Raw genomic sequence first — 20,000 nt, 5'->3', positions numbered from 1 at the left:
GTAAAAATAAAATAAAAACCTTTACGATCAAGTTCGGTTTTATACATAGTAAATTTGTAATAAAAAATACAAATACTTTACGACCAAATTCAGTTTTATACATTGTAAATTTGAAGAAAAAAAATGAAAAATACATATCCTTTACGATCACGGTCGGTATTATACATTGTAAATTTGCAAGAAAATACGAAAAATGCAAAACCTTTACGATCACGTTCGCTTTATACATTGTAAGAAAAATACAAAACCTTTACGATCAAGCTCGGTTTTATAAATATCACAGGAAACGAACATGTTACTGTGGGTTGAGTTTGGTTTTACCCTGATCAATTTTTACTTTCATCGGCAACTCTCTCTCTCTCTCTCTCTTTATTTTTAATACCAGCTATATAGTATACGGTAAGCTCTCGTGGTAGGACATACGCACAATATACCAATAAAAAGATTAACCCCACTGGAATAACATACTTGCCAAAATTAACCTGCAGTGTCTCTATATAACAGCTTTAACGACCAGACCGTCAAAATAGACAGCCACATTAAGTGTTGTTTACGAGGCTGCCCTCGAGTACGATCGCGTGCCAGAACGAGGCTTGCTTCATCTCAAGCAAACGTGGAAGCACAAGAGGACGACAGTCTACGGATAGCTTACTTCACGTTTAGACTTTGAGAGCAATGGAATTTATATTATTTGTAAACAGGCAATATTGAATAAGTAGCGAACTCCAAAAAATACTCTTTAGGAACAAAAACTTATCATAAATACGGTAAATGATGATTATTAATGGCAGGAGTATATACTAAATATAAATAGAAACAAATTATTCATAAACCGCTACGAGTAACACACACACACACACACACACACACACATATATATATATATATATATATATATAGATATATATATATATATATATATATATATATATATATATATATATATATATATGTGTGTGTGTATGTATGTATGTATGTATGTATATGTATATGTATATGTATATGTATATATATATATATATATATATATATATATATATATATATATGAATTTTTATCACATCACCGGGATTCATATACATGCATTAAGCTACAAATGTCCTTTAATATCCCATTCACTCTACTCGGAATTAATAAATTTTCATCTATGTTAACCGAAGGGGAATTTTTTAGCTGATAATTTCGTCCTCTTGTGGATTCGAACCAGCTCACAGAGGAGAAATCAGGACTTCAGTGACGTCTTTATCGACTCAGGTAACAATTGAGGTATAAGTTGATACCGTTTCCGAACTTACAAATCTCTGTCGAACTCAAAAGAGACTGTAATAGTGCAGTAAATACCTAAGCACAATTAAAGATCATATAGAGCATGTAAGAAGAGGATAATAAACACCTATGTGTAACTAAATGCCGTAAATAGCAAGGAAAAATGAAGTTATGAATAGTAACGGAAAAAAGCCAACAGATCTCAATTACTACATACAAGGACCAATCTTACGATATAAAACAGGGTGTAACCATAAATAAATTTTCTGAGTAACCAAGATGGTCATCGCGAAATAAACTCCAAATTTAATCTCAGCCAAAAGCTTCACAAAGAACATACAAAACAAGGTGGCTGGCTTGATATTGCAGAGCAACGAAGCAGCTGCAACAGTGCTTTAATACTGCGGCCTTTTTTTAACAGGACAGGTACGTTACCAGGATCATCAAGGGCTAAGAGCAATCAACTGTAAAATTTGAAGCAATTGCGACCACAAACATCCAGGCGCAATTTACGACCATGAATTAACAGCTAAAATTCATCCTAAGTTAAATTTCAACAGATACTTCAATGACAAGCCATCGATATAGGGATAATTGGGGAGTGACTAAGAGCCAGGTCAAAAGAAACCTCTAGGATGCAAGACATTTCTCTCTTAAATAAATGAATAAATAAATAACAAATAAATAAATAAAACGATTCTATGGCATTTTGAGACAGCTGCACCAGTCTAGCGAGGATTTTCCAGAGTCGGATGAGCAATCCAATGACGTTTCCTTGCTCAGGGGCCATGGAAAAAAAACGAGAGAGAGAGAGAGAGAGAGAGAGAGAGAGAGAGAGAGAGAGAGAGAGAGAGAGATTCTAATACGTAGCTCAAATAAGACGTAGTAAGAAAAGAGTATAAAATATAATATTTTTCGTCATTGCACGAAAATTCGTTATGATTTTGACAATAGCTCTCAATCTTTTATTTAATGTATAATTCTGTGCCTGTCCCCACAATAAAAACAAAGAATAAAAATACGATGGGGGGGTGTAATTCCCATGAAAACACTATTCAAAAAAACAGATATTATAAAAATAAAAGTGAACCTCCCCTAAAAACACCGTTAAAAAAGAGAGAGAGAGAGAGAGAGAGAGAGAGAGAGAGAGAGAGAGAGAGAGAGAGAGAGAGAGAGGACCCTGCAGATAATACCAAAGCGAGTTAATGAGACTCACAGATTGAAAAAAAAATTGTGACGTAAATTTAAACCAAACAAGCAACACTTTTTATATCATATAAATTCATTTAGAAGATCCACTTCAAAGTAGATAAACAGTAAAGTGATATGGGAACAAGAACGCAATTATATATAATTATGGCCTTAATTAAAGCATGTGGGATTACACAAATATACAATATGTAAATTGAGACAAAGGAATCACACATCGAAAACAAAAACAATCAAGACAACGTTCTTTAAAGAAACGAAGGCAAGTTTAACATCAAAATCTTTGCAAGAAACAAAGGCCAACGCACATAAAAATTTGATAACCGGACCATATTTTCATATATATATATATTATATATATTATATATATATATATATATATATATATATATACATGTATGTATATATATATATATATTATATATATGTATGTATATATATATATATATATATATATATATATATATATATATATATATATACACGTATATACTACATACACATTTACACGAGCAATCACACAAATACTTTATTATAATGGTTAGCTAGTGATTCTGAAGGCGGCCTTAATGTGGTATAATCCGAGAAGTCTAATTTTGACCTCTGGCTTTATCAAACCAACCGGGACATATTGGCAATGACGCATTACGTTCCAGCCCGCGCCGCCCCCCCCCCCCACCCCCCCCACCCCTTTTTTTTTTTTTTTTTTTTAATTCAAGCATGTTGCTGGATATAAGAACTCTGTTTTCATACATTCGCTGACCTAGTTGAACCTATCTGGAAACTGACCTCGTTCCAGTACCAATTTTTTTTTTTTTTTCAACGTTTGACAGCTAACATGGAAAAGTTTTTAGAATAAATAAAACTTTATGACAGTCCTTCATCTGAAGGGTTCTTTATAGATTAACTCCCTGAAATGACATTCGCTACTGTAAAGGTCGATACACATGCTAGCTCTTTTTCCTTCCTCTAGCAAAGTTTTGTGTGTGTATGTGATTTTTTTTCTAAATTATCCTATTGCACAATGTCACCAACTACCTACCTCAGACGACATGTGAACAATTTTTTTTTTCTTTCGTGGACGGTGCCGTATTCATGCATGTTTGTCTAAATTGTACTCAAAATAATTCAAGGACCTTTCTTATTTTTTCCTAAAAAAAAATAAAAAAATATAAAAAAAATAATAATAAATAAATAAAAAAATCCTTCAAATTCCCCTCCGTAACGCCTGAGCCAAACATGCAAATTCAGCCTATGTTTCATCAGATTGTAGGACACTTCACAAGCGCCTCGCCCTGATATAACCGTATCATAAACTCGCTAAAGCCTGCCTCAAAAAAGGCGTGGGGTACTACTTAGATGCTGTTACATTATCCCTACTTGTACTACAGCTTTTCTGATTACGTGAGGATCAGGGATGTCTTTCTCCCGTCAACGGAGGCTCTACTTTCACCTCAAATGATGAGGAGGAGGATTAGTCCCGCCGCAGACTGGGTTACTGCTCAACCTCCACTCTGACGAATTAAATCAGAATCATTTCATCTTATCATTGCAGATAAAATCTTCACTTACTTTTGCTGTGCGGGGAAGAAAACTACTTTTTTTCCTTAAAAAAAAAAAAAAAAAAAAAAAATCTGGTGGTCCAAGTTCGATTCTCGGCTCTGCCAAAGCGAAATCAGAGGAATTTATTTCCTGTGATAGAAATTCATTTCTCGATATAAAGTGGTTCGGATCCCCCGATAAACTGTAGGTCCCGTTGCAAGGTAACTTAGCCACGTAAAAATATCTAATCCTTCGGCCAAGCCATAGGAGAGCTGTTAATCTGCTCAATGGTCTGATAAAACTAAGATATACTTAACTTTTTCTAAAAATACTTTTCGAATTATCCTCTCAAAATATACTGGGTGTTATTCCATAACATCCCAGTGACCTCTACATATTCTGATTTTCCTTATCAAATCGTTACCGTATAAACTGGTATAGTTACGGTCTATTTACTACTTCTAGATTTCCTTAACCACGTCTGTATTTTATAAGCCGCAAAGTAGAACTCTACTCGCAATATCTAAAGAGTAATCTAATATTCAACCTGTCATCGGCGGCGCCGAAAAGTACAGGGTGATTAAACAAGAATGACCCTATTTCATGATTAAACATTTTATGAAGGAAAAATAGCAAAAAATAAAACTCATAATACAAGTATTCTACTATCAGTCAAGTTTTATGTCACATGTTACAAGTGCTCAATATGGCCACCCCTTGCAGCACGAGCAACATCAATACGATATGAGAATTCTTCCCAAACACGTTGAAGCACATCAGGATCAACTGAATTGATCGCTTTTGTTATTCGATGTTTTAAGTTTGTAGGTCAGTTGGCAATGGTGGAACAAAGATTTTATCTTTTACAAACCCCCAGAGAAAAAATTCACAAACTGTGAGGTCAGGAGATCTAGGAGGCCAAGCACAAAAAGTACTGTCTTGGGCCCCTATCCGACCAATCCATCGCTGAGGCAGTTTTTAATTTAAAAAAGCTCTAACTCATAGAAAACTGGGAAATCTGATCTTTCAAACACCCACTCCCTCATTCTGATTCATACACTTACGAAATATTTGATCTTTTTTAATTACCCTGTATATCAGCTTAAATTTAATGCATTTCCACTGAAAATTCTAGACAAAGTTAGTCTGCCGTCAAATATAACGCAGGATGCATCATCCAAATGATTCCAGTTCTTTTCGCTGTCTTAAGCAAACAAAGTTTCCTTCGAGAATCGAACCGAAGAAAGAATTGCCCTTTCGAATTCGTCACCGTCACATGACAGGATACGAACTTAAAAAAAAAACACTTCTGACACTTGCAAGTATAAGCTTAGTATAGCTTTACAATTTTTATTTAAATCAATAAAACTATCAGCTGGAAGCCAACATCATTTCTGACTGAAAACATCAAAAGAACGCCCTTCCGATGCGGAAACTTCCTATTACAACCGTGCTATTATAACGGAATACGAAATCCAACCCTGATGCAAAACTCTTATCATGTTAGACACGGATAAACCTTATCGTCTGCAACACATCCTGGAAGCTTGCCCATCCGTCTCGGGATTCTAAACATTGACTTCCACGGCGCCTCATTTCCACCGACAGAACGACAATAAATAGATAAGGGACATCTGGCTGTCGAAAATAGACTGCTGAGGATCGCGTGTTCGCCAACAACTTCGAAAATTCAAGCTCAATCGGGTCATTAAAACCTGATCTGATATCGCAGTTATCAGAACTTCAGAACCGACAGTGGTCAGATTGGGATTCATCTGATAAGTGATGGGATAAAAGAAAACACCCGCAAAGAAAGGCACACATGCTGGGAAAAAAATAAAAAGAAAACGTCTGAATAAAAAGGAAATTTCCATTTCAAAACATTCAGTCGCTTTTATTTTGCGAGAAAGATAAAACCTGACTATCTTATTCATTCGTCTACCACGAAATAATTGAGCAAGATAAAAGAAAACATCTGCAAAAAAAAAAGGCACACATGATGGAAAAAAAAACGTCTGAATAAAAAGGACATTTCCATTTCAAAACATTCAGTCGCTTTTATTTTGCGAGAAAGATATAACCTGACTATCTTATTCATTCGTCTACCATGAAATACTTGTGCGCTGCAGAGAAGGAAAAGTGTTCGTAAGAGATACTGTTCTACCACAGTCTGAATCATCACATTTCCTTACTGATAAGATGACCAATTACATCCAACATAATCAACCATATATTCACACTACATTTTTGGAGCAAATTACATTTAGAGCATTATCAGAACTAACGTATCTGTTTAATCATAAAATGATGGCAATATTCAAGTGGCGTCATGTGCCAACCGCAAAATACTTCTATGAAGGACATCAAGTTGCTCTGCATCTTTTTTTTTTTTTTTTTGTTTTTTTTTTTTTTTTTTTTGTAAGAACGTGGATCTGTTTGCAGGAAAATACTGTTACACACATAAAAACTAATTATGTGTTTATGCATTTCATTTTATATAGGAGGACTAGATAAACTAGATCAACTAGACTGGGAAAAGTAGGTGTCGCTAAAGGCGCCTCACTTTTAAATATAAGGGATATCAAACAATTACAATTATCACTGTTAATTCAAAAATAACTTCTTTTTAAACTTATTAAAAAATAACGCTTGACATAGCATAAAACGAAGAATGAAAGCAACTCCTAAACATACCTTACTACGAAAATGGTCAAATAATCATATCAAAGGTTCATATTCTGCTTCATGAATCTCAATCTGATTTATATGAACGACCTTTGTTGCCAATATATTACAAGAAGATTGGAATATATTTAGATCTTGCTTTCTCCATACTAACACACGACATCATTTTGACTAAGAGCCATGTTGTTCAAAGGCTGTTGGACCAAAGTATAAACTACCATCAAAACTATCAATTTCATTATTAATTTCAATACTAATAAGAACAGTTGTAGCTCCTTGATTATCATCTTTTTTGTAAAGAATATCATATCAGCCACAAAATCTTACGAAGTAATTTCTCAGACCACTCAACGCAGGAATGTATTATTATTATTATTATTATTATTATTATTATTATTATTATTATTATTATTATTATTATTATTATTATTATTATTATTATTATTATTATTATTATTATTATTATTGCCCCCAAAACATATCCTACATTTACCTACTCCGCCCGCCTGTCATTACTTTACGGAGGGGGATTTTTTTTTTTTTTTTTTTTTTTTTTCTCCCTCAATAATTCTGCAAGCGAAGTTACACTTTCGAGGAATACCCTTCCTACCATAACCCTTTATTTAAACATGGCCAACAGGCACCTCCTCGCATCCAATTAAGCCAGACCAATAATAGGAGTAGTAATGGCACAGCCTATCGCTATCACATCGCGCATACCAATCGGCGCTCTGGGGTGCCAACGACCCACCGTGGGACCTTCCCAAGGGCGCCATACCCACAGCCTCTTCCCCCGTAATTAAGTAAACACTCCGACGGCTAGGAAGACGCCCTTGTCACTTCTGTATTCTTCCTGCATGGTCATTATACACTTGGATTTTGCATTATCATTTTACATTAACATTTTCATATTCGGGCGTCGTGTCCCACGGAGTCTTGGGCGTTCAGTCAATGGTCTTTTGACTTGTTACTGTAAGGTGCGTTCATCGTTCATCCCTTCCGACTTTTTACTTTAAGGTGTGTGCATTATCATGAGTAATAATTATAATGATAATTAGATAGCATTAGCTGTCCATGAGAATTATAACAACCATGAAAAAGCACAGAAAAATATGAAGAACTTAAAAGGATATTTACAAAATATTAACAAACGTCAAACAGACCAGCTCTATTGCCATGCAGGCATGAAAGAATGAATGGAATATAAATTTTAGGCCAACGAACAAGCGCTATCAGCGTTGAAATGGAAATTGAGATTAAAAAGGTCTTGAAGATCAACTGCAGAAAATTCTCGCAGTTGCACTATGAAACAATCGTTAGGAGGGGCTGGAAAGTAAGATGGAAGAAAGATAATATGAACTGAAGTACAGTAAAAGGAACGAAAGGGTTTGCAGCTAGGGGTAGAAGGGACGCTGCATAGAACCTTAGGTAATGCCTACAGAGCACCACGGGAGGTACACTGATGGCACTACCATCCCCTACGGAGTACAAATGCAGGATAATTCATTACTGGCTTGATTATTGCAACGTGCAGGCACTCCTGCACACACTCAAATCACCAACTTGTCCGAAATCTTGAGCGAGGTCCAAATAAGTTGTCGAATTCGCTGAATGATGTCGGTCGGGTGGCAATATATCGACGTCTATTTGCTATTTCAAAATTGTTTTCTTTAAAACTTTGATGATATGATAGCCACATAAGACGGTGTGATTTCCAGAGATGGACCTCAATGTTTCGTTTATAGTTTTTAGATAATGATGCAGGAAAACGGTCAGGTCAAACTACAGGATTAACTTTATGTATCAATTTTATTCCCTATCATTTCCGCTGTGAACTCTAGATTAGATTAAGCAGTATTGGGAATTTGTCGTCAGTCAAGTAAAAAAAAAAACATTAGATATTCGCCTATCGTCTTATTCGTAAGTAGAATTGAACGTATTTTAATACTTTATGACTTGATACCAATAAGCACTTATGTATTTCCAAAGGTTATGCAATAAGGGAGTTATGTATTGTGAGAGGACCGATGCCCCTTTTTAGTTTTTGGTTAAAAAAGGAAAATAAATAAATACTGAGATGGGCATTTGTCTGCCCGTCCGCACTTTTTCTGTCCGCCTTAAGATCTTAAAAACTGCTGAGGCTAGAGGGCTGCAAATTGGTATGTTGATCATCCACCCTCCAATCATCAAACATATCAAATTGGAGCCTGAGTAGTTTTTATTTTATTTAGGTTTTAAGTTGGCCAAGCTCATACGTCCGTCTGGCACCACTATAGGTGCCAACAACACAGGCTACCACAGGACCGTGTCTGAGTTTCATGGGCAGTGGTTGAGTTTCATATAGCAATATACGCTGTACAGAAAACTCAATGGCGCCGAAGAAACTTCGGCGAGTAGAGTAATGAGAAGAAAATTTCAATGGTTGTGATAGTCTCTGTTACCTTTTCTTCCTCGACATGGTTTTCTTCTATAGGACAACCTGGCACTCAGGAGAGGACAATGGTCTCAAGTCTGAGATGAAAGAGCTTCACCAATCAGTTCCCTATGGCGGCAATCGGATAGTTTGTTTAGGCATCATTGTAGCTGATAAACTTATAACTAAACCATAAAAAATAAACATTTAGTAAAAAAAAATGATATGGAAAACCTGAATAACAAAAAAATAAACCAGTTCCCCAGGCAAATTTTACCCTCAATCCACGTATTGACACATCCCCCATTTAAACTCTCCTGTCTTACAGAGGGTTAATGCATTGGATACCTCTGCTCTTCATAAGAGTGACGCAACATCAGAAAATAATCCATTCATGATCCAAAACCACATAAGGATAAGTCACCAAAAATGCATTTTGAAAATTATACTTAAAATCCAAGTAAAAATTAAAAATAACCATAGAAATATTAATCTACTCAACATTTATCAATATCGTCCTCTTCTTAGTGCCAGGTTGTCCTATAGATGGAAAACATGGCGAGGACGAAAAGGCAATAGAGTACATATCCATACACACGCACACACACACACACACTTTTAGGAGTGCTGCATGGAATGGAAAGGACTGTAATATAGAGTTCAGGCCAAAGGTCAAGCACTGTGACCTATGAGGTCATTCAGCGCTGGGAAGGAAATTGAGAGTAGGTAGGAGGAAAACCTCGCAGTTGCATTCTGAGATCATTATTAGAAGAGGGTGAATAGGAAGATGGAGGAAAGATAATACGAATGGAGGTATTGTAAAAGGAATGATAGCGGATTGCAGCTAGAGGCCGAACGGACGCGGGAAACAAACTCTTAGCAGTGCCTACAGTGTACCTCGTGAGGTGCGCTGACAGCTCTACTCCCCTACGGATTAGGAGTGCTGCAGTCAAAAACCACCAGAGTGGATGCCTTCAAAAAAGCCAGCCAGCCAAGTCTTCAATGGTACCTGGCTGTCTCCCATTTTCTGAGATTTCAAAACGCATGCGCACGCTCCCGTCACGTTTGTCAAATTTTGTATGTTACGGTAAGACTGTGATTTCACAAATCCTTCAAACTAGTGTAGATGAATCACTCACTGTTTCGCCGTGTTTAGTATTAGCCCCTCTCAGATCAAACGTTCCTAAATGAATTGGTGATTTCACGAATTCCCTGAAAATGTTAGCGATTTCACAATCTTACTATAAATATGTAGGACTCCATTCACATGAACTGCCGGAGTCCTAAAATTTACTGGATCAAGAAAGCGTTGCTGATCGAAAGCTGTCCCTATACTTATAGAACTCTTCAATGTCCAACCTACCCAACAGACAGAGAGAGACAGATTCCAGCAATTCCCAATTCCCAATTTCCTTACTCCGAGGACAATAACCTTTATAACTTCCACGAAGGACTTCTCAGATTATCATGCAGGTGTCTACACTACTACAACTGGCGTGAGACGTTGAAGCAAGCTGAGGCAAGCTAACCGGATCTACAGACTTAAATTTATACTATATATTCTTCATTTCTTTGTTACGGATGTCATCTGTATTCAGTCTCATTCTCACAGACTGCTTGCTATTTTTAACCGGCTCGTCCACGTGTAAGAATTCTGTTTTGTGGATGTTTTCAGCCAATTAGATGGGATTTTAGTTTAAACTCAAAATGTAGGAACATTATGATTCATAACAACAATTTACTTTTAAAAATTAAATATACTTATTTGACTAATATTTACATAAAAAACTGAATATACTTATTTGACGAATTTTAATAAAATGGCTTTTAAAACTAAGAATTCCTTCTCCTTCCGGTTCCCAAATTAGCTGGATGTTTTCAGCCATATATAGATGGGATTTTAGTTTAAACTCAAAATGTAGGGACATTATGATTAATAACAACAGTTTACTTTTAAAAATCAAATAGACTTATTTGACAAATATTTATATAAAAAAAATAAAATTTGAAGAATTTGCATAAAGCATTCCTTCTACTTCCGGTCCCCACCTTAGCTTAGATGGAGCAGTAGGTGTATAGAACCACTTTCCGTTTTAGACGGGAGGAAGATAAACAGCACATGGAGAAAAAACAGGAAAGATGATAACATATAGTTGGGCAGATCCAACCACTCAATCTGAATCTTCAGGCCCTTTTAAGCTCGAAAAATCTGACCTACAGACTATATATTCAGGGAAGATAATATACTTATCAATGTAAAAAAAAAAATCACAAATTCCTGTAAGTTCATGAGCACGTCTGTGAAATAAAAAAGAAAAAAAAACAATTTTGCTTAGTACGCAATTCGGCCAACAAAGAAACAATCTAAAAACACAACCCTCCTGGTGGTTATTAAAATATAAAATGAGGGAAGGACTTTATAAATTCATAAAAATACGACTTGGGCAACAAGACTAACGTTGTTCCCTGTTCCCTTTTACAATGAAAACATAACCTCAAAACCAAACGCTTTGCTTCTATGAAAAAAAAAATTCCTGTAACTATTAACCGGCTAATATCGTTTCCTCTCTGCAAGCGATACAAATATGCTGCTAATTACGAGGCAACATCTAGTCCCTTTTAGGAAAAATTCTATATCAGTTAAGTAAGTAAGCATAAAAGAAAACATGAAGTTTAAACGACTGAGCAGACCCCAAATATCTCTCCGACGATTCTTACTTTTAATCTCAAATGATCTCCTTATGGAAGCTGACAGCGTCGTCCTGTGGGACACATATACTGAACTTCCTATTGTAAAGCATCGGGTTGGGATTTAATGAAAAGCTAAAAGAGGCACTAGTTCACTGCGGACGAGTGGTTTACGTGCTCGCCAACCGATTCGGTACTCCAGAGTTCGATTCCCCGCTCTGCCAACGTGGAGTCAAGAGAAATTTGTTTCTGGTGATTGGAAGTTAATTTCTTGATATAATGTGGTTCGGATCCCACAATAAGCTGTGGGTTCGTTGTTAAGTAATCAATTGGTTCCTAGTCACGTAAAAATATCTAATCCCTCGGGCCAGTCCTAGGAGAGCTATTAATCATCAGGTCAGTGGTCTGGTTAAACAAGATATACTTACTTCTTAGATCACTGCTTACTGCTATTTGGACATGAATCTTGATATGAAAATAAAAACTAAGGCCAAAGGTTTTTGTAAACTTGAGAATAAGATTTTAAGAAGGATATTAAAGTCTGATCTCTGGATTAGGTGAAAAATTAATACCACACGGAGGATTACGGAAGTTTCATATGTAGGGGATAAAACAATCAAGCGAGACGGCTTGGGCATGTCCTTCGCACCAGCCCTAGAAGAAAAGTACGCGACAGAGGGCACCAGATGAGTTGGAAGGCCCAGACCTACTTGAAAGAGAATTGTTTTTGTTTGATTGTATGGTTTTTACGTTGCATGGAACCACTGGGTTATTCAGCAACGGGACCAACGGCTTTACGTGACTTCCAAACCACGTCGAGAGTGAATTTCTATCACCAGAAATACACATTTCTCACTCCTCAATGAAATGCCCGAGAATCGAGCTCGCGGCCACGAGGTGGCACGCTAACACCATACCGACCACGCCAGTGAAGCGCCGAAAGAGAATTGTGAAGGGACGCTAACGACGAGTGGTACTATTCACGAAAGCAGGCCGCTTTGGGTAATTAACGAGAATATCTTTTCCATGATTATAAACTGGATAACAAAAATTTTCATAATTAACGAGAATATCTTTTCCACGATTACATACTAGATTACAAAGAATTACAAAGTTATACGTAGCGACCATGTGTCGAGTCCTTTATGAAAGGAACCCGCTGAAGGGCGATAAATTGAACATGACGGCCACCGCGCTAAGAATTCATAAACTTATTTTCTTGAATTCGTGTCTTTTATCACGTACAGGAACTCTCTCTTAACGGTGAAAAAGACAGCAAGAAAAATGGAAGTTGTCTCATTTGTTTATTTCTACCATAGTCTCTTTTATCGAGGCCGTCTATACGAAATCAATGAGTCATAAGAAACTTTCAAATCAGTCAATAGCATTTCGGCTTGAACACGAATAATGCATGTAGTGTGTGTAAAATTACACAAACACAAACACACACACACATACATACACACACACACACACACACACACACACACATATATATATATATATATATATATATATATATATATATATATATATATATATACATATATATATACAGAGTGGGTGCGTATTAATGATGTGTCGACCTCACCACCTACCTTCTTACAGTACTCAGCTCACGTTCACTAGGCCCAAGGATGGCTCTCTATCGACCCTACATGCATCCACCCAGCTGTAAATAGCATCTGCCGGGGTCAAGGAAAAGGGTGTGGGGCTAGCAATTTCACCCCTAAAACTTTGCTGAGAAAACGGAAGGTCGTATACCTTATGGCGCTACCTCGGTCCCAAGGGAAAATGGAGTCATGCGATTTAATTATATATACTACTAGCAATCTACGGGCATAACAAGCCCCGTTTCACGGGCAGAACCAGCTCTGCTTCAGCGAATCCCTTCTCACCCCAACCCCTTAGGAGTGGGGGTAGGTAGGATGAAACGCCATTATAAACCATCTCAGGGGTTCCCACTATAACCCTGCCAAGTTTCATGCCCATCGGACTAGCAGTTTGGTCGTGATTGAATGACAGACGGACGGACAGACATAGCGCCCATTACAGTAAGATTTACATATATATTATATATATATATATATATATATATATATATTATTATATATATATATATATATAATATATTGTTACGTATATAGCAGCCTTGAGAGAGGCTAGATACGTAAACGGAAGTAATTTAGGGATTTCAAGAGGGAATTGCTTTAACTTACCGTAAGCTGAAAGTTATTATTAAGTTCTTTAGAGGGAAGGTCGCCAGAAAACTCAGCTCGTTACTTAACAACTATTTATTTACTAAAAGGCCCGTGCTGGGCTGGAGAAAAAGTAAATGATGGCTCCGTTGAGCTGTTATAGCTGGTTTTCATACACTTGGGTAATGCACACTTGCGGCAGAGAGACGGCACGTGACTCATGGAATCTGGAAAAGAATCCCAGATTAAACGAGATAAAAGGAAAAATGACTTCTTGCTTTGATTAAGGCTGATTAATTCTCTAACATTGGGGAAGGTAAACTCGAATGGTTCACTGAGGTATGCACGAAAGCTTGGTCTTTAACAAGTCACAAAGGGGAGCACGTGGCCCGATGAGGACAAAGGGCTTTTGATGTAGAAGGGGTAAAAATGAGAATTGAAAATGAATTTAGCAAGAGTCGTATGGTAGTAAAAGGTGCTGGGTTGAAGTTTACACTTTCAGACGTACCTTTATGCAATATTTAGTGTATCCTTGTAGAAGAATGCGGCCTGACCTCTGTTCAGGTCTGGGGTTCGTGTCCACCAGTACGTCGTGGGTAGGCCTAATTTTGGGAGGCTGGCAATTTGACCTCTGTCCGAGATCACGTCTCGCAGCCGACTGAGAGCGATACTGGTTGTTTTCGAAATCACGGGGCTTCCAAAAACCGCCTCGAGCATTGCCTGAAAGGTGGTAAACACAACGCCAGCAAATTGGGAAGGAAATAGGTCTTATTGTAGAAGTCCCTAAATCCATCTCGAAGCCTATTCTACTCTTGTGACTTGCCTCTCTTACCCTAAGCTTCCGTCAGGACCGGAAATATCATTCCTACGACATACCCACTCTCCAACAACAGTCGCTTCAGGAGAAGGCATGGCTGCTACTTTTATAATTAAATATAACTAAAACTCTGCTGGGAAGGCGATGGCGTTCTATAGACGTAGCAATATATATATAATATATATATATATATATATAGATATATATATATATATATATATATATATATATGATATATATATATATATATTATTCTTATGTGGTACTGAGGAACAGGAACAGAAAGAGAAACTACGGAGATGAGCGGTTCTGCCGATCGAAATGCAAAAATGCACTCCAAAGACCTGGGTGCGTTCCCTTCCGCCTTCATACATGATCATTTCTGTGACTAACCTTGACAGGCCCTTTCAAATATGTTTTTCTTGTCAAACACGTCTGTCTGTCTTGCGAGCTGTGTTCGCCCCGCCGATGCTAGACCCCGACCCGGATAAACATGCAGACGTCCCTCGTGTGAAGAGAGAGAGAGAGAGAGAGAGAGAGAGAGAGAGAGAGAGAGCATCTTGCAAAGGCTAGAGATGACAGCCTCACATGCTGTGATGGATGGACGAAATTCTAAGGAGAAGAAATAAAAAATATATTTTTGGGTGTGTTGGGCTACTCGCAACCTGTCCCTCATAGTTTCCCGATTGTCATCGTGTTATTAGGTAATTTTTCATTTTCAGTTCGTTGCTTTAAATGCAATTTCAGTTATCGAATACACATCTTGAGTATAATAGCCTATGTGTGTTTGCGTGTAACAGAGAGAGAGAGAGAGAGAGAGAGAGAAGAGAGAGAGAGAGACAGAGACAGAGAGAAATCTTGAGTATAATAGCAATACTTCTAACTACCAGACACTTGAGAGAGAGAGAGAGAGAGAGAGAGAGGAGAGAGAGAGAAGAGAGAGAGAGAGGAGAGACTAAATTTAGCAAGGGAATGTAAGAAGATTCCTCAACAAACAAGAGACGCTCAGAATCCATCCCGATAAGCTATGCTGGCCACAAAAGAATCGTCTAACATCAACGTACAGAAGATGGCCAGCATTGTTAACAATGCAGCTAATGAGTATCTGTTTGTACAGATGGGGCACTGATGGATATCCAACATTCGCCGGCCCTAACATATTTTCCGAGGCGATTTAAATTATGACGGACTCCTGAATTTATTCAAGACTGCAGTAACTGCGGGATAATTCAAATTTCTGTCTGGAAGCTCTATCACAATTCTAAAAATAACTAGGTGCGATATATAAAAATTGGATAATGTGTTTACACGTGCGTGTGTGCAGAGATAGCAGAGAAGAAGTAGTTGCAAAAAACAATCACAAGCAACAGTAACGAAAATCTTAAAAACTTTGTTTAGGCAACTCAATCAAATTGGTCTGGGACAAAGAGACCGTGTTTTGGGATAACTTGATTCTACAAGACTCTGAAACCAAAGATCTGGGCAGTTCAAAGCGTTGTAGCAAAAGGTATTTACTGAAATAAACTAAACTTTCCCATAAGATCAAAAATTTTTCCTTATTTTTCATTTAAATGAATTAACATACCCAAAACAAGTTCTAAAAAGTTACCCCTTATTTCAACAAGGTAAGATCTGACCTCCAGCTTACTCAGGACACGTGCAAGATTTTTCCCATCACACATGTAATATAAACATTATAGTCCTAACTTTTAACATGCACATTTTTTTTTTTTACATTTTCATTCTAATGAATAAATTATAAATATCCTATCCTAAAATTACTTGTACCGATAACTCAATGCGAATCGCGTTTTTCAGACCTTTTTAGGATCTTCCATAAAACTTTCCTACCCTCCCAACAAGAACAACAGCAACAACAAAAACAAAGTAGTTTGTAGGCTTACTTCCCAAGTAAGCGAAAATATAACTTCAACGTAAGCTTGCGCTCTGCCACAATTACCAGAATTCGCTAAGCAGTGACTGTGCTAAATCTTGTAAAAGCGCCAGTTAAAAGGCAAGGCGGCAGGACAATAGAAGATGCAGTAATGAGATGCAGCAGATATGGTAACTACATTCTGATAGAGACGAAACACAACCAAGAACACGAGTCAGTGGCACACTGCAAGAAATAACTCAAATTTTGATAACAAACATAAGGGGTTCTTGAGCTTAAGCCGGATAGTGATAGTAGGTAATTCATGAAGATTTGTATGGTCCGGGATGAAAAGTGAAAACAAACAGAACATTAAGAGATGGTGAGACATGAGTGTGCGCATAAATACCGAGAAAAATACTTTTATGTACACATACTGATATTTAATATCCTATACGCATTTTACATAATGACTTAAGGGATTTATTTAGACGTCAGCCTCTGGTTAATTTTAGCCTAGTAAGCCAGTCAAGTAAATTATGCTACCAATGTCCTTTAATATCCAATTCGCTCTACATCGGAAATAGTATATTTTCGTGTATGTTAACTGAAGGGGAATATTTTAGTTGATGATAAGTTCTGAGTTGTGGTCTGCCGCGAGGTCGATCCCACAAGACGACGAACTTCTTATCAACTAAAAATTTCCCCTTCGGTTAACATACATGAAAATATATTATTTCCGAGGTAGAACGAATTGGATATTAAAGGACATTTGTAACTTAAATACTGCTTGTCTATGAATCACGGTGATGTGATAACATTCATTCATATACATTCGCATATATATATACAAACATATATAATATATATAATATATATTTATATACGTATATATATATAAACATTATATATATATATATAATATATATATATAGAATGAAATACATATATATACGTATATGTGTTCGAAAGAAAATTTATTGCAACTCTTTCCCACCAGATATGCTAAAACAAAGAAGTCACATATACCAATCTTCAAACGATAACACACAAACAGCTTCACAACAGACTTAATGAGGACTAACAACAATCGTCGCACATCAGACAGAACAAACAACAAGCAATACCGCATGACAGAATTATCAGCTCATACCAATGCAATGATTACCTGCCGAGAGATAATTATACAAGATATGGACGGTGTATCGTGACGTACCTTTGCTCCATGAAATCCACCACCTGCAACGAAGAAAAAAAATATTTAAGGGTATTTGCATACGGGTCCTCTTATATTCAGTCGACAAATTTTCCTTGTATACTGACCAAAAAAGCCAATATGATTTACATATATTTTTTACATTAAAAATCCAGTAATATTTGGTCAACAATGTTATCCTACTTGTATATACTGACAAACAAGGCATAGATGATTTAGACATATAAGGTTACATTAAAATTACAGTTATTTTTAGTCAAAAAATGTTATTCTGACTGTATGTTGAATACTGTATTTACATACTTCGTAAAAACATATAGTATTTATGTTCTGTTTTATACTGCAAAGAATGTACTAATTACATATTTTTTATAATGAATGTATATTCAAACAATTTCCATATTAACCAGCAAATTATATTTTGTTTCATAAAACTTTATAATAAAGTCTAACTTTGAAAAAAGAATTTAACCCGAAGGCAGTTACATAATCTTGCGGAGTCGAAGGAAATGTTAAAATACAAAATGGTGTCCTTGTTCCGTGTTAATTTTGTTATTCCTCGAAACACCTTCACCTCTCCACCCAAAGAGACCGTTTTACCTTTATGTTTCCTCTGTCTATATTTTCATATCCACTGACGATATAGCACGTTCCTGTGTTGGTATACTTGAGATCTATTTTACATACAAATGAAATGAAAGCTGCTCAGAAAATTCTTTTAAAAATGACAACAATTTCCCAACCTCCAGAGAAGACGTAAACCAAAAGACTGAACAAGGAATCTGTTACTCCTCGCTGTATAGTCACTCATATAAGTTCATGGACGTCTCCGGGCATAGAGCTGAATTCCATCCAACCCCTTTCTGGACAACGGGTCTGTATAGTGACGTAAGACGGGCACACACCGAAATTTTCTACAGCAGAGTTAGGTAGTTGAACATTTGGCCAGTTTCGCACTCCCACACACCTGTCATCCAGAAAGGGGTGAAATGGAAATCTCTCTCAAAACACCCGGACATCCATGAACTTATATGGGTGACTGTACATACTAACCAACGACCTTTCCGAAGTATTTCGAGGTTACTCGACTATATTCCTCGCCCTTATAAGAGGAAAACAAGTTGGGATTACACTGCAACTTATTTTTTTTTTATTAAAACTGAACGTAAAAAACAAACCGAAGCATATTTATATATAGAGACTTAAAACAAAAAAATTTCCTTTATTCCAAACATTGTGTCACTCTTACGAAAACCTGGTTGTAAAAACGAAAACCTCTGAACCTTTCAAAAAGAAAAAGAAAAATGGTATAATTCCGAGCTTTAAGTAAGAAAAATGGAATAATTCTGAGCAATAGGTAAGAATAAGAAAAATGGTATAATTCTGAGCTATAAGTAAGAAAAAGAAAGATGGTATAATTCTAAGCAATAAGAAAAGAAACATGGAATAATTCTGAGCAATAAGAAAAAGAAAAATGGAATAATTCTGAGCAATAAGTAAGAAAAAGAAAAATGGAATAATTCTCAGCAATAAGTAAGAAAGAGAAAAATGGAATAAATCTGAACAATAAGTAAGCAAACAATCCATTCTTTCAACCGGAAGTCGACTCCAAGGAGAGCCTGCGTCTCAATACCAAAAGCATCCCGATGGCGGCGGCGGCGGGAGGCTGGGCGTTGACAAACGCACCAGGTCACAACAAAAACATTTGTTGTTGTTGTTTACGGTACCTGGTTCGTCTTGCTGTGCAAGGGGGATTCTCTCTCTCTCTCTCTCTCTCTCTCTCTCTCTCTCTCTCTCTCTCTCTCTCTCTCATAGAGAATGTCAAGGTTCCGGAGTGAATGGTAAGCAAAACAAAATAGGTAGAATTCTGCTTTTCTTCAAGATGTGACGATATCATTTCATTCATTATAATAAGTGAGCTTCTATGTTACCAAATTGGAGACCTGTATTACTGGAGCACTATAATTTGAAATTCATAACAAATTTACTAATACGTTTCAGTACTAACTAAATAACGACTTACGTTTAATAATGAAACAGTAAAGAAGCAAGGAATTTCTTCCTTCACATGTGAGAACAAAAAAACATAAAAT

The sequence above is a fragment of the Macrobrachium nipponense genome, chromosome 41 (assembly GCF_015104395.2).
Source record: "Macrobrachium nipponense isolate FS-2020 chromosome 41, ASM1510439v2, whole genome shotgun sequence".
NCBI classification, from domain to species: Eukaryota; Metazoa; Arthropoda; class Malacostraca; order Decapoda; family Palaemonidae; genus Macrobrachium; species Macrobrachium nipponense.
The sequence above is the reverse complement of the archived record's forward strand: the minus strand, read 5'-3'. Positions refer to the sequence as shown.